The following is a 17,973-nucleotide window of genomic DNA, read 5'->3' as shown; positions in this document are numbered from 1 at the left end:
CAATTCCAAACTATAATTGTTTCCTAACAGATACTTATCTCTGTGTGTGTCTTGATAAGTAAAATTGAAATAAAGGCCCCACTATAAATTTAGATAATAACAAACATTTTGGGATTTTCCAATGCAGAATACGCCCTATGTCAAACTTGTTGAAATCTGTCTAGTGCTATACATTCACCTCGAGTATTTCCTAACTCCCATGTAACTACAACTCTTGTATTGGTAACAGTGTTCATGCACTATCTTATCTTACAAATAGGACATATAACAAACAAAACGAGAGACTCTAAAGCTTTTTATTTGTTCTACAAAGCAATAACCAACATAATTAAATAGTCTAACTTGGATATGTATTTTAAACTTATAACACCTAACTAGCTTGGATATGTAAATACTAAACACATGACACATAATTAAGTCTACGAACTATAAATCAACATATATATAGCTACGGTAACTAAATGTAACTGCTTTAATTGACAAATGACTTTGGTCGTTAACTCCTCTGGCATGTGAACAGTGAAAACTGCTGTCGTGGGAACGGCCTTAATTTACATCTAGAGCACCAAGATCAGATCACATCTGCTGGTTTCAATTCTTTGCATTTTATATAGTTATAATGCGATCTACATTTTATATCAAGGAAGTAAACCAATGGGAGTTGGGAAAACAATGTGTATTTAAGACAAAAAATAAAGAACAAATTTACAAGGTAAAGTTCATTTAAATAATAGTTCGGCTTTGAACTACAATTCCATCAATGATATTTAAACTTAATTTTCCTTTTCTCCAAATACAAAATCCAGGTGTGAATGGTGACTGACCAAGAGTAATTTACGACACTAATCAACTAAAATCAAAGATCTTCAATTACTGTACAATGAAAAATACTACAGAAGCAAATATATTAGATATTAAAAACAACTAATTGAGCATATTAACATAGGTAAATAACTATTGACTAGAACTACCGCTTAATAAATAGATAATAAATATAAAAGCACACATACTATGTTAATGGTTATGTTTGCCGAAACATTTTACATCGCGCTTAGCCGCAAATATAACCAGTATCACAGTCACTAAAACCATCACCAATAATGACCTTGTGGAATTGTCTTAGGCTAGAGTTCAATAGAACATCGCCTCGTGACGAGTATAATAGATATAAAAACGCATGCATCACTCACCTAAAGTACACTGTACAACCGGATGCATACACACTGGACCAATGTGACCATAGGCTATAAAGTTTTATCTTTCCCTAAATAACAAAGTTCTTTAATCAATTGATAACTTTTCTCGGTAGATTTTCTGCATTTTCCAGTGTGTCACAGTGAATACAAAATACAGCACGTACTCGATCGCTGTACCGCCCAATTGTATAGTGTACTAATATACTACCACACTAAATCTACTACAACTGCAACTTCTAAAACTACTACTACTACTACTACTAAACTACAGCTACTACTAATTATTAGATATGTAAGTACATTGTAAGTATTGTAAGTATAGACCCAGGCTCCAACAGTCACCGCTTTGTCAATACAGTGCTGTGGATAGTTAAACACATCAAAAATATATTGTTAGTAAATTGTATTAAGTTTTGTTAGTAAACTATTCTACGTCACACACTCTACTTATTACTTCTAAACTACTGTTTCAATTCAAACGCATGCAATATCGATTCAAAAACCATTAAAACATTTACTGTAAACCAACTGTTTTTAGCGAACATTTCTCGATTTCTATTTCAAAATAAGTTCTCAGAGATTTATTTTTGCGGATTTTCTTTTATTCAATGATATCAATTCGCGGAGATAAACGTTCGCGAATTTACTTTGATCGCGAAATTTGCGAAAATCAATCGCACGCAGAAGTTTGTTTACAGTAGTCATCGTGATATGTTAAAAATGCGGAATATCTCAATGTGAGGTATTAATTTAAGTAATGATCCCAGTGGGTATTCAACAGGAAATAATGTTAACGAAACTGATTTTGTACTTAATTGGAATAAATACATTACTTCATTAAATATTGATGTCAAAAAGATCAAATCAGTGCTTTAAATTAAAATGATGTATTATGGGTTACACATTATACTTTTATATTCTGGATAAAGATTTATAGAAGAAGTTACTATTTCTCTGATGTGTTACCATATTGTGTTTATGATATTAACTTAAATTTTCAAAACTGTCAAACATGACATCTCCCCGAAGTTAACATACAAAATTGTGTAATTGTTGCACATAACTTGATTTCCGCGAGGTATTTTATTGTGTTGCGGGAATCAAGAAACTAAACATACATTTAATTTCTCTCATACCTACACGTGTAATACTGGCTGGTCCAGGGCAATACACTCATGTCGCCTGAGGCTGTATTGCATGGCTACCCATGCAATAATGCCTCGTGACGTCACAGTATCAACAGAATCACTATTTGCTAGGTACAATTATAACATTTTTTTAGAAACTAGGCGGGATTTGCTTTAAAAGATACACACAAAGGGATTTGCGTGGAAAATATCACGCATATTTTTATGTATGGAGAATTAACTTACAGTCGCGTTTTTCCCCGAATTTATTTCAAAATGGTAAGAAATCATAGCAGTAAAATTGCAATGAAACGTCGAGGTATGAGAGAAAAATACTCTTGCATAAGTGGATATGAAGGATAGGGGTATAATATCCCTATCCTTCATATCCACTTATGAAAGAGTCTTAAAGTATTGTATGTGTGAAATAAGTGTATAAATTGTAGGTGTGTAAGTATACATGGGTGTACTTTTTAAACTGAATTGAAATAAACACTACTTTTAGTACTATATTAATGGAAGCTATAGCGATACTACACCAAACCATGCAAATCCTTGAATATACTGTATATAAAAGCAGACAAAAATTCTACTACTAATTCTTCTACTACAATACTACTATTAATACTAATACTACTCTACTACTACCACTATTTCTACTACTACTTCTACTGTTGTAATAATAAAACAAAACCCACCACCACAAACGCTCTAAAACTACGTCTCTACCTACTTAAACACACGATATGGTAACCCACCACATACAACTCCTACTGCTACTACTACTTCTACATCTACTCTACTACTACTGCTAATATTGCTACTACTACTTCTACATCTACTATTGCTAATACTACTACTACAACTAGACAAAATCAAAATAGAATCATGCAGGCAAAAACAGATAAGTGCAACCAGGCATGCGTAGTGATTAAAAGTAGTGCCTATTTCAATGTGTTATTATTCATTAAAAGTAGTGTCTATTTCAATGTGCTATTTTCCATTAATATAGTGTCTTTATAATGTTACTATATGAAGAATGAGTTTGCTCTATTGACCTTCCCCTTCTCCAGGCGTGCAGAATAATTCGGATGTAGTTTCCAATATGGCGTATTGTTTGATTCTAACGCCATTTCCAATATGGCAGAACGTCCTATAATGTCTCTCTATGGCGTGTCGTATCCTTTCAGACATCTGTCCTGTAGACTCGTTTTGAAGTCAATTTGATGTGTCATTTTATCCTGATGTCTCTTAAAAGGAAATGCTTTATCATTGTCTCGTCTCTCTGGCATTTACTGAAACAGAGTGGTTCACCACCAATTAGCATGGGCATTAGATAAGTACCAGAGATATAAATGGAAACATTTAAAATGCATGTCGGAACACCGTTCTCTATACAAATGGTAAACTGTTCTGTAGTATAATCACGTTCACCTATTAAGTTCTTGCTTGTGTTTTCAACTAAAAAGCGTGTTTTGTAAATCAAAAGTGTCATACATGTCGGAAATTTGGTAAATATATACACATCCTACACTCATATTGTTGGGTAATTTATTGTTTTTCACTTAAAATTAACATACTCATTATGAATGTAAGCATAAAGACCTTATCTGACTACTAAAACTACAACGCGACCATGCTCTAACGGTTGGTCGATTGTATAGTGTTATCCCGCTAACATAGGCATTGTACTGTATCGTAGTTCTTTGTATAGCTACAGAATCAATCACAATGAAGTTTTTATACAATATTCCAAAACATATTACAGCCATTGTGCATTGTTGAAGATAGATAATCACATATTAATAATGTGTAGGCAGTGCCTTGGAAAACTACCTTCAGTAGAACAAGATTTCATCTTTGGCACAAAAAGACAGTTGTTTTATGCTGATGATGAAGTTGCTCTCAGATCAAATACAATTACCTTGCTCTGAACATGGCAAGTTGATATGTGAAGTATTCCCGCTTCTGACAAATCCATAAGTCAAAAGTAGTAGTTGCTGGAATATGATTATTGTAAACATCTGTAGCTGTACTGTACTTGTAGGAATGTCTGGAACAACCAACTACAGATGTCTCCTAATCAACTGCCACATCGTATGAATCTTGATGTTCATATTGAAGCCCTGAACATGACATTCTGGCGAGAGAGACATGTTGTGCCGTCAGTGGACGTTGGCGATAACAAGTAGGATGTGTTGTATCGTTATAAACAGATGTTATTGATAACGACTACTCGTCAGTCAATCCTTTCTCTTCGTGTTAGTACCCTCATCCCCAGGCTCTGCAAGTACATAAATATCAGTCATAAATAAACAACGTGAGCTCAACCAATTTTATTGGCGGTAAATGACAATATAATTTAAACCAGGCGACGTCTTCGTAAATTCAATCGCGAAAATTCGTAACATAATGAATAGAAATAACAAAAAACTGAAGGAAACGCAATCAAATATTCAACCCACGGTATTACCACCAATAGCAGTGACGTTAATATATCACACAAATTCATAAATTGAAGTTATCCGTACTTACATAAACGTTTAAAAACAGGTCAGAATTTCAGTATGTTGAAGTTTACATCTATAAAGTCTCTACTACATTCTTTAAGATTATAAAATATCTTTAAATAGAGATTTTATGTTAAAAAAACAGCATAAAAGGACGTGTCGCATGAATGATGATGAAGGCGATCCATAAAACTTCACACAATATAACTAGAGCACAAATACGAGTTCACTTATGTACAGATAATTGCCAGCAGCGATTGAAATATTGTTTACATACAATTACAACTCGTTCTATTTGTCACTGTGAAAGATGATGATAAATTGCACCCCTGAAGCAGCCGACATGCTTTGGTAGCGATAAACATTCAATCTTTTCGTGATTTTAAATTACACCAGTACGTGGTTGTGCAAATAATGAAATATCTCGTTTCGCCATACTATTTCACAAACATGTCGATACTTACATCTAATAGAATACAAATTTACATAAAAATTGCATATCGAATAGTTTCATTTCCTTGTTCTATCAAAACCCGATGGAGATATTATGACCAAAATTTCATACCGCTGAGTGTTTATATTTCATAAATCTTCCTTATAGAATAGAAAATTACGGGAAGTAATGTGTCAAAGACAGTAATCCAGATCTTGTATACACGAGGAAGTTTTAAATTCCATTTTTTAGTATGGAACCTTAAACCATAAATGATCATATCAAAAGAAGGATGTTTAAACAAAATTCCTGGACTAACATTTTGACATCATACAGGAAACAAACGAAATACCACGTGGTGATTAAAAGCTTAATGCAAAAAATTGAAATAATAAAATACGAAAAGATTACTTACATGGGTGTTTGTGTGAAATCCTCCTGTATCCAGGAGCTCACATCTGTCACTGTTCACAGTGGATCACAGTTGTCATGGCAGATTGTAGGTGTTACATGTGGTGTGTGTGTGTGAGGAGGTGTGAGGTACATGTGAGGGGGGATGAGATGTATGTGGTGTGTGGCGAAGTTTATTGCCTCCCTCTTATATACGCCCCAAGATATGTAGGTCACAAGACAGGTCAACAAGCTTACTCATGTGTGATAATGTAATGAACGAGGGGGAAGAATATACATTACGTTTCAGTGAGCATACAAAACAGCTACTGCTTCTTATAAAAAAGGTATGGATAGCTTACGTATGCACAACACCTGTATCTACATATCATACATTCCTGTCACATTTGAATGATTTCTGTAAAACAAAGGCTCTGCTGAAATGGCAGAAACCATCGCAAATTATCGTTATTGTGTCAGCGAAAATAATTTCATTAACTTTACTTAATCATAAAAAAGTTGGAAAAATGAATTTCCATTCAAGCTGATGGTATGCTGATTGATACGTTACAGCATACATCGGATACACTAACAGAGATAGCTATCTAGCATGTGTTGTGACGAGACAAAAGATAATAAAAAATGCATCCTACTGGAACATGACATTACAATGCTGTCTACGCCTAAGAATGATCTGATACTAAGCAGTCTACACTAAAGTGCAGAAACAGTCAAATGGCATCATTGTTACAACAACACCCATTTGTCATTCATAGAGCTCCCCCGGATTCTAATCCCATTCATAAGGCTAACAGTTGCTGATATGAAGAATTATGAACTATGACCATCTACATGTCTGTATATGATATTCCTATGACCTTTGACAGTGACGTATAAAGGACAATTTAAGGAATTCAACCGCACTGTCTATGGATATAATTACATACCATTTGGAATATGGCTTATCATGTGCATAAACCAGAAAGATGTAACCGATAAACAAACATTGTGATGTGCATTTATGGTTGGGCGTAATATTTCCCACTATGCGAGTTTCGAGATGTAGATAAAAGATCTGCTGAATATGCAAGGCTAGAGGCCATTAAACGCGAAGGAGCTTATTAATTTTGTAGATATTCGACAATGGTGACAATGTTAGGTAGGTTTTTCTATTCGGGTCTAGTGGTCTTAACAATAGTCAAGCCCATCTGTAACACAATGTTACATTTAGTTGTGGAACAAAACATCATGATAAAACATTTTGTATCCTCACAGTACATTAAATTATGTGGTATTTGACACCAGAATGATAAAAAAGAAACACGATTAAAAATGGAACAATTCAAAACCGTATCCGTGTACATATCAATTTCACATAACCATTTATGATATTTTCTCTAAGTCTTTAGGACTGGGATTATATCCATCCACATCATATAGACCACTTCATAAATGTCCTAAAATGATCGACTTCTATGAAGAAACAATGAGTCTAAAAGGACAAAAATCAGTTTCTGTAATGATGGTTAATAACGACGGAAGTTACAGACAATATTGTCTAATAATGTTATGCACGACAATGATCATCTGGACAGAATACACATTGAACAAAATTATAATCCATTTAATAGACTCGCACACAAAGGCTATTTTCTCGCTTACATTTTTCACATTGCTTACAACTTCTACTTACAATCAGACAGTTAGCAGTGTGGTTCGTGTGGTTGGAAATTTCCAATCAATGTTTGATGTAATTGATCTTGTAAATAGTCTTAAACCATTAGAGGAAGCGATGATATTTCCTCACCTACATATGTAAAGTACATATGTAGAATTAAATAATCTGCTAAATGATCGAAATTAATATAGTTTAACCATATGCATTATCTGCAGTACTAGACTAGTTCCTACAGCTTCATGCATGCTGGGAAATGTTCGACAGTCCACTACATATCTACTACCTATGCAAGCTACAATTGATATCATTATTTGAAGGAATGATGCAGTTAATTTGAAAACATTATGACTATTAATCATTTCGACCTACTGGGCTCGATAGTGATGCTCTGAAACAAAATATCGATACATTGCGTTTGCTTCCTTCATCGGAACTTGATAAAAATAGAAGAAGAACTCATACGGTATTGAAAGAAGTTATAAAATACGATTATGAAAGAAACTGAAAATAAATGTCAATAAAAGTGGTTCTTTTTAATGTTGAATTTTGCAAAAATAAAATAATCGATAGTACAGATAATTACGAAAAAGTTATTTTGATGTTTCGATGGGAAAATGTGATCCTTTTTTAACCGTTGTAATTTATTGCATCACCTAGGTAGTGAAGTAAAGACTAAACTTTCTGAACATACGGGAATATATAATACAGGATTTACATCTGTATTTAGTACCGCATACATGTTTGAACATGGTAGTCGTTTAACTAGTAAGTAAGGGGTTATACGACCTATCGCTATTTCCATAATAATGTTAATGAAATCTTTTGTATTGAATTAATTATTCATTAGCATATTTAGAAGGATGCCTTATTATTACTTAATGGATTTGAAAATGTTATTCTGAGTTCAAAGAGAAGAGTGTCAAAATATAACCCATCTTTACTTACCAATAACATTTCTATAATATTATACAGCAATAAACTGAATTTGAAACTAACACGTGGTATTAAAGAATATATAGCTAGAACGAACATATGTTTTATTCATTAAATCGCCCATTATCTTTACCACACGTGTTGATTATAATGTACTTCTGCCTATTGTAACCATTATAAAGGGAACACTGTAGACTATTTACCTCAGTAGTGTGGTGGATAGAAAAGACGGATCCTAACCAATTTATATGAAGTCTTGCATAATTTAGTCTTTATCAAGACGACAGGTTCTGTGTGAATTTGATACGGACTTAATTAATGCACCTTTAACCGTCATTGTACGCTATTATAGGATAGCGGTTTGTTAGCTTCATACTGTATACGTTACTGAATTGTTAAATTGATTCTATCACAGATTACACGACCTTGACGTTCCCGTTGGTAAGCTTGAACACCTATCTTTTATATATATAGTATTGTCAGATTGATTCAGGTGGACTCTATATAATACTGACAGTTTCTTCTTCATCATGATAGAAGACAAATCTTTTTTTCTCTTTCATTACAAGAAGATATTTATAACGCATTTCGAAAATATTCATTATTTCCGTATAATAACGAATAACCGATTCCAGAACTAGAATATACTCTTCGATCAATCTATATACCATGTCATGTGTGTCGCTGCCGACAGTGCCAGGATTGGGTATACGGGTATTTAACCCAATATCTGATATTTATACAATGTTATATCGAGCAGATGTACGTAGAAAATTGACATGTGCTATGATTGAATATTTTGTTAGTTTTACTTGAGGGTAAACCAAATCTGTCTATACATTGACACCTTATTTCAAGATTGGGTATGTAAAGGTCTAACCGATTTATTAAATAATTTCTTCATCGTGGTTCTACTTAAAAGTACAAAATTCTAATCATGCATTTACAATATTTCTAGGTAGGTAAAAAAGGTCAAGAGAGTTATTATATATTTTCTTTACTCGCCCTAAAGTTTAATTCAGGTGTGAAAGAGATAGCACATTTAATGCATTGTAAGTACACATCACCTACGGTTAGGGAAGGTAGCTCCTCATGATTATCTTACGCTGGGTGACTTAACGAACAATAAACAGCTGGCAGGTGTGTTGGGGTTGTCATCACGTCGGGCTGATTTAACAGCTGCTTTTGGCGAATTTGCTCGATGTATGTGTCAGTAAAAATTAACCACAACTACCGCCATAAAAATACTACCCCACATCCTCAAAAACTAAATTAATGTGATAATATATTATACCCCTAATCCATCGATGGTTGCCAAAAGTACCGAATTCTCATGATACGTCGCTTTCAAAAAGACATTAGTTGGTTTTTTCCCGAGTTATTGTCCTTTGTTCGTACATAGGTACAAACTATTGTATTACCTTGTGCATGGGAAGTATATACATATTTATTTCAGTTATTTAAATGGGCATTATAAGTAAAGCTAGGCACCTTTTGATTTCCATACTCCAGGCCATTACATCTGGCACAGTCCATCATCCATAAACACTTCTTTTTGAGAAATTGTACAACACAGTGATATCTGCTTTTGTTTCGTGATATTTATTGTGATCGTGATAATTATTTAAACTGTTAAGTACCCCTATTTCGACTATAGTATAGGTTCCTTATACCTTCTACCAGAGGCTGGGAATGGAGATTTTTTAATTAAGACCTATTAGATACTTTACTTGGGATCTTAGCATTGTATGTTTCCATTTCCTTGTTTCACGGAGACGCCACGAGGAAAGTGTTAAATAATGCCTTTAACATATTAATCACCATCGTAGTATATTATAACTGTATTTGACCCATATAGAAATCACTAAAATGCTTATCAAGCTGTCTGAACGATCGCTGTTTATCATTATTGACAATTACAACTGTACTTAAACAAAACAAAACGTGTTTTTCTATTAATTTTTATTCAAACGATTGTATGATAAATCAATATTACATTATAGTATTATACGAGTTGTATTAGAAATCATTTTCATACACGACGTTTCCGTCACACACAACAAAGTCAATGAGATCGTTTTGGAAACCAAGTTGGTATAAAATGTGCTCCCATCTGAAAAGTAATACAAAGAGAAAGATGTAGCTTACACAAACATAACGGAAAGGTAGGCTAAAAACGATCAATGATAGTAACTTAAAGATGATTAGTGGAAATAGAACAGAGGTGACTATAAGTATAACAAATATTGTACTCACGAATATAAGGAATTAAAATGGTTTATATAACATACTGCATTGTAGTTACTATAAATTTACTTATCATACCGCTGTTTCATTAACTACCAAATAGGACTAAACGTAACGATCTCCTCAGTTTTTACCTAGGAGCATCGATGATGACCATGTTAGCACACTTCCCCTCTATCAGAGACCCGTGGGTGTCGGACTTTCCAGAGCAGCAGCAGCATTTCAGAGTGGCAGCATCAGCACTTCCGGCATGGACATGCGCAATATGACACAAGCCAAGTGCATAACGATAGGCTAGATAAATTAAAGTGCTAGGACAAAACATTAAATTTGAAGAAAAAAACGTTAAACTAAAATGATGTCTTGGAAAATGAATGCATTTGTCAAATGTGAAAAATGTATTTGAAAGAAAGAGCATTTACAACACATCCTCGCTGCTACATTAATCTAATAAAACCCCTTTTCATTGCAAAAGTTGAAAGATAAATCTTTGTTCATTAAGTATATGTCTATTTGATTTTATATCTGTAGGTTCCATTTCTTATCTAAAATATATTACGTTTTCAAAAGTCAATGTATTATAGGTAGATTGCATTAAATATATTTATCATTTACATGAAATACAAGCATTTTCACAGTCAAAAACAGCTGTGAATTGCAGCATAAACCAGTCTTATTGTGCTTTTGAGACACTTTTTATTTCATAATAAACTATACAATGTAAGTAATACAATCATATACCGGGTAAATACATCGCTTTTAAATAAATAAGATTTGATGCAAATCAATTAGTTATCTAGCGATACTGTTCTAGATCGTCTTTCATTAAAATATATATTTACACTTATATATATTATTTTCTTTTGCTAATTTAAGTTCTAAGTGTAATGTACGTAAAAAGAGTTTAATTACGTATCCTTTATTAAAAACTGAAAGTCTATAAAAGAAAGTCCATGCATAATTAAATCCACTTTAAAGTATGTGACGTACTCCACTTATTGGTGGCGTGATGCTAACGTGATTGTTCACTACATTTATGCTTGTTTTAATTAATGTTTTTACGGTTTACCCACTTTTTGCCACGGTCCCACTCATTGTTGTTAGTGTAAAGTGTGTGGAGGCTGGTCCAATAATCTATAACTTGTCAAACATATCCAGGTAGGCAGTATCCAGCTATAGGAGATTTCTGAAAGATGGACGATGAACGTTCACACAAAGGTAACATCCCGCGGCGCTCAATGGTTTCAAATCTGTTATTATCTACCACATTAAGAACATAGTGGGACACAAGCCGCTTGGGGATGTTTGTTTTACATTCTTTTGTAATAAATATTGTGCGACAATCCGAGAACTATTGCGTTTTGATTATTAATTAAAAAAGGGTTTATAGATATTTTTAACATATATTATTTTGTTATTATAAAACTGGTTATTCTTATATTTTTACTCTGTTTTTTACTCTAAATTTGCGACTCGCACACGAGTTAATAAAATCACAGGGCGACATCGACATTTGTCTTACGTATAAACATTGACAGAAGTTTCACTATTTTTAACAGTAATACTAACATATTATATTTTCCAAGTTTAACAATATTTAATATAAGGGACATTTTTAATATGCGAGACTTACTGTTTTCTAAGATTTTGTAACTTGGTTTAAAATTGTATTTCGTTGTGTGGTGTTATGAAAATTTCTTTATAATTTCCCTTCGTTGATCTTCCCAAAAGCGCACGGCAGCCATTAAACGTACCACGTTCTGCAGAGATCCCGAATTATCGCTCACTTTTTTTGCAGAGTCACTCAAAATTAATTTTTATTCTGGTTAACTTTTTCGTCAGTTAGAAATTTTGGAATTTAGTTTATGAACATTCAAATGAGTCATTTCTATAGTTTCTCTTTTTATCATATTTTTAAAACAAAACATTCGAGTATTTTAGGGATTCTCGAAAAGCCCGTGCGCAATGTGTCTGGTCGGCACATTTATAGTATTACGATCTAGCTATGTTGGTATTTCATATATCGACAATGTAAGTCTATCTAACATGCATTCAATAATTACTTAAAAGTAATATCACCTCATATTTGGCATTTCACATAACGGCACATGGAATAAGGGGTGACTAAAAATTAAAAATATAAACTCATTGAAATTGAATCGATTTCACTATTTTATTTTTCGAGATATCGGCAGCAATACTGTACGTGTACGTACACATACTTCATTCATTTTATGTGTAACACCTAGTGGTGTATACCATTTATTTTAAAACCCAGATTATATATAGGAAAATAACGAAATATATATCTTTTACAAGTACTTGTTGAGTTATTACGTTGGTAAATTACGTCTATAAATATTATTATATTTCCAACTATTGGCTGTCGTCCGAGGTGATCTACCGGAGAAGCCATGCACGAGCGGCCGTAGTCTGACCAGGTGGTTCCACATTTCGTTATATTTATATTAAATAGTGTTCCATGAACAGATTTTCCGTGTATTACAGAAAATATGATACATTGAATCAATTATTTATTCATAACTTTTTCACAACATGGATTTCTACGTGTGAACAAAAAGCGGGTACATGTGACGGCCGGCACCGCTTCGACAAGCTGGCCTCAACACTATATATAAATCTACACAAATATATTTAGCAATAAGAAAATGTAAATATAAATGTCTGTAACCTCTGAAACAATAAGAAACTATTTTAATGCCAGAATTTGCAAGTATGAAAGTGTATACTTTTGTCACAGTATCGATTTTGTAGCAGTGATGTACGTATCTGTTATTGTTTTTATAAGTCGCCATATTGTGTTTGTACCTTTGAGGACCCGGATGTAAACTTTCTGTGACGTCACGCCATCTTTTCTGAAATCTCCTATATAGGTACCTCACGGTGACCATCGATAGATATAGCCAGAGGGCAGAATCGTTGCCTTCTGTGTTTGCACGGCTTCATGAGAATGGGGCTGCAGTATTATTTTTGTACATGTGATTTTTAGAAATTGTTACAATGGAAGTTTGTTAAGACAAACAAAATATACTTTACCGTTTAAAAATCATATAGGTTTATGAATTTGAAAACACATAAAATACCATTTCTTATTAGATATATAATAATAATAATTTATTTTATTAGAGTACGTGTCACACATTTTTCAAACATACAATAAAATATATTTGAATTAAAATGTCCAGTCTAAATGACTTACAAGACACTGTTAAAAATATAAACATTCGATGTAGTACACGTTATAGCTTTGATAATATGTACATGTAAACTAAAAAGAAAATTGAACGTCTTTTCTTTAAAAATCTGAATATAGAACTAGCTAAAATAGACTGCATTTCACTGTTTGACATCAAGAAATAAAACTTCATCAGAACTATACTTTAAAAAGTCATTATTAATACTATTAGATCTGTTAAAAAAGTCTTTGCCGTTCTTCATTGTAAAAGGCACAGTCGCATAAAAAATGTGATTCAGTTTCTTTTTCGTTAAAATCACAATAGATACATGTACATACATGCTGGAAAGCCTGGGTACACCGTACACCGTATTCTGGGGGGTAGATTGCAATTGGGATGAGGTAAAAACTAGCTGGGAAAACACAGTAAGTGATGACGAATACACCTCAATTATAATTATTGTCATGACAGGCAGCCGTGTTGTGGAGATGACGGGAGCTGTACAACGTGTTAATCAAGCATGTCAGTCACAACCATGCATTTCCCAATAATACACGTATTTTGATTATTTTTTTTTTTTTAATTTTTTTTTTTATTTTAATATATAAACAAGGACGTATATGAGATCTCACTTAAAAATCCTTGATATAAAGCTTCATTATCAAATTAATTAAAGTGCAACAACCAGTTGAAATACATATCCCTATTGACGGAGCATCAGTTGTAAAAATGTAACGTATTTGTACGATGAGTACATGTAATATGTAGACGAGGATGCCACATAAGTCAACTGGCCATGCTCATGACTGGACTTCTTGAGATGTCGGTTAAGGTACGTATACGGTGTGTTAGCTCGATGATACAACCTTACATGAACATATGGTGAAGGGGGCAACATGTAGCCTCAGTCGCCCATTGTTCCTGACCATCATGTTAGGTAATTTGAATTAATCAATACCCGTGTGGTTGATGCGAACAGTGTGAAGTCCTAGTGACCTTGGCATACTGCAGTGTCATAGATTTGGGGGTCTACCTTTCGAGCAAGGCCATATTTTCAGCGTTACCAATATTTATATACTACATACATGTATGACTTCATATCGAGAATTGTTTTACCACCGACGGCTACGACGTGGACTTTAGTTAGAATGATATCGACAAATTATCAATAACGAAAATGTATAACCATTTCTTAGCTCCATCTAATCTAATCAACAACTATGTATTTACAGTTTAAATGGACAGAAGTTGACTTTATTTTGACTCTGTTTAATTTATCATCAGGCATGTGACCTACATTTTTGTTAACCGTCCTTTGATCAGTGTTGATGCTAGCAAGCAGCCACATGCCCAATACTAAATTTTACTTTCTTAAGCCAGTGCTTACAGGTTCCTTAATCGGTTGACACAATAGAATGCAATTTCTAATGTCGTCTTTTAACGTCTGTGGACGATTTTTCATATTTCCAATGCTTTGCAATGCACCAGGTTCCATGAAGCAAATGCACACGTATACACATTTGGCAGGACTTAAAACTATTTCGCACACCTTGTCGTTTTGAAAACAATATTCGATGCATACAAAGTTAAACATTTTATGAAGGACTTAATCTGTTTATGTTTATTATATATGTCCTTGCTATAAAAAAAAATGCTGATCAAAATATTTCTCGTGCGATACACTGAAAAAATTTACTTCACGGAAGGTGTCACGTCACTTTATGATGATTTCTTTACCAAAGAAATGTCTTCTACGTCCATTGTGTTTGCGATGCTATCATAAACGAGATAGACGCTATTACTAAGGATAAAAAGTCTCTAATGTTAGTGATGAACACTATATTATCACTTAGCTATAAAGAAACAAAGGTTTTAACCTGCGTGTAATGTGCGGACTTGACCACGATCTATTGAATGAGACATGTACCATGTACGTGGTTTTTTACAGTAACAACCAGTGTAATAGCCCATGGTTTTAATTTGCTACGCAGTGTTAATGTTTGCTTTTGATAAACATTTCTAGCTATGTAGAGTTCGATGATTATTATAACTTAATTATGGATTGTGTGACATGTTCTATTTGATTCATTTTACTGTTCTATATGTAGGCAATTGCCAGAGATGATTAAGAAGCAGTATACCGTGCGCGACATGAGTTCTAGTTAAGATAAGGGCAGTCAGTTTTATGTTGAATTAAAAGTAGTACATGTATGTTTCTGTAAACCGATGTCTGCCAGCAGTGAGAAAACGACAAGATTGGAGCGATATCAAAGACACCCTGTTCACAAAACACATCTTTATTATCTACGGCTAACTCCTTCCTGTCCATCAAATTCTGGATACATGGCAACTGGACAGAAATGACGTCGTTTGTGGCGTCCTCTGAATTTCCTCCCCTGTGAACATCACGGTTATGTTAGTATGAACATTTTACAGACCGCATAACAAAATAATTGTAATAAAATATAATCGATAGAAGATTTCAAATAAAACCATAATCTAATCATATCATTTCAGTGAACATTATAATACATTACTAACTTTTTTTAAATTGGGATATCAGTTTACATTTTGTTGGAAATCATGATCAGTGAAATGTAGTAATTTTACAAGTACAGTGTATAAGCTTGTCAAAAGGCTGTCCTTACTTTGGTACTGCGTGGGCCCACAGAATGTTGAGGAGATTCCAATAGGAAGGTCCTTCCTCGCCCTGTCAATCACTCTCAGCTTCTTTACTTTCGTGTCTTTGTTTAATCCATAACCACTTTTACACTCCACTAAACTAGTCTCGGATTTCATCAATAAATTAAGTCTTTGTTTCAATTTGTCATATAGTTCATCCTCGGAAGCTTTTGGGCGTGTTCTACGGTGTAATGTATTCCTCCGCCAGCTTTGTGAACTTCCATGTAGGTAGCACCAGCAAGCTGATCAGGACACAGAACGGAATCACACGGTTACATTGCATGGCACTTTTGTCTATGACATTATACTGAATAAAATAAGAATAATACTAGTTGTCTGCTTTATGTGACCACGATCATATACCAGTACATATTTATAAAGTCCTCGTAAGACCTGTCGCTACTTTTACTCGTAGTACTATGTTAATGGGAAAATGCATAATCTGGTTCCATAATTTGACGTAAAAATATACGTGTATACAGTGACGTTATGTTATCATATTTTTTAAAAAGAAACATATCCGTATACATAAATACATATATTTTTTTACTACAACTGATATTAGCCCGAGATACTCTGGCCCTGACACCAGACTTAGACATTATGACAGATAGATGTCTGGCTTAGACAGATATATATATACAAATGTATAAAAGTAAGTGGACTTTAAACATTAATAATGCAGAGAAAATAATATGTTATCAAATCTGAATTAATTTTAATGCATACATATGTCATTCAATTGTTTTCTTTGTAAGATATATACCAACAAACAAACATAAAACTTCGATGTGATTATGTCTTACGTAAGATATCAATGTATGCTTACAAATTTTCTCAAATAAGAGTACACTTTATATACATGCATTTCTCATAAAACTTTAAAAAAAAAAAAAACCCAAAAAAAACAAGTATATGAATGATCAAGTCTGGGTTTTTTTTTATTCGTGTGAAACATTCTTATCAAATGGACTCATTTGGAAAGTTCACAACATAAAATTGTATTCACAAACTATGGTGTGTACCCTTTACATTTTCTAAGGTAGCAGACCACAGAAGAACAGCGGGAGCCCCTGTTTTGAACCATGCATAAAAAAATAAGAATCAAATATATTCTGAAATTGGTACATCCAATATGGATGGTTTGATTTAAGTTCCATCTAAAAAACAAACATTTTAAACAGTAATGGGTTAGAGATTAAAATTTTGGGCTTCTCCGGAAGTGCGTCTTGACCGGAAATGCTAGCTTTACTTGAAGGAAAATCCATGGCGCGGGTTCAGGCAAAATTTATTGAAAAATCCACATACCTATGAAATTATTAGCTTATTTTGCCATTGTGATAGAAATGCTTAATTTAAGGCAGGTTTAAGAAAATTATGTGTAATTTTCTGCAATTTTGGGCTAAAATTCATGATATTTTGCATTTTTTACGGGTATTTTGTTTTTATCGAGGTATTCACATGCATGAATAAGCGCAGAATATGACCAAATCTTTATTAAAATATCATATTGTAATTGCAAAGTTTTGCAGATGAATTATGTATATATAAATACTTTTGTACAGGTATTTTTTTAAACT

General features: G+C 33.3%; 1 long non-coding RNA gene across 1 annotated transcript; it reads right to left on the bottom strand.

Annotated features, from left to right (window-relative positions):
* Positions 1–282: 282 nt before the first annotated feature.
* LOC138305156 (uncharacterized) lies at positions 283–10,934 on the bottom strand. The gene is made up of 4 exons (XR_011205665.1): positions 10,649–10,934; positions 5,682–10,380; positions 4,248–4,607; positions 283–3,618 (listed from the first exon to the last, which is right to left on the bottom strand). It is a non-coding gene; the product is annotated as an uncharacterized lncRNA (long non-coding RNA).
* Between the last annotated feature and the right edge of the window lie 7,039 nt (positions 10,935–17,973).

Source organism: Argopecten irradians, chromosome 12 (genome assembly GCF_041381155.1).
Source record: "Argopecten irradians isolate NY chromosome 12, Ai_NY, whole genome shotgun sequence".
NCBI lineage: Eukaryota > Metazoa > Mollusca > Bivalvia > Pectinida > Pectinidae > Argopecten > Argopecten irradians.
This window is presented reverse-complemented; position numbering and strand designations above follow the sequence as displayed.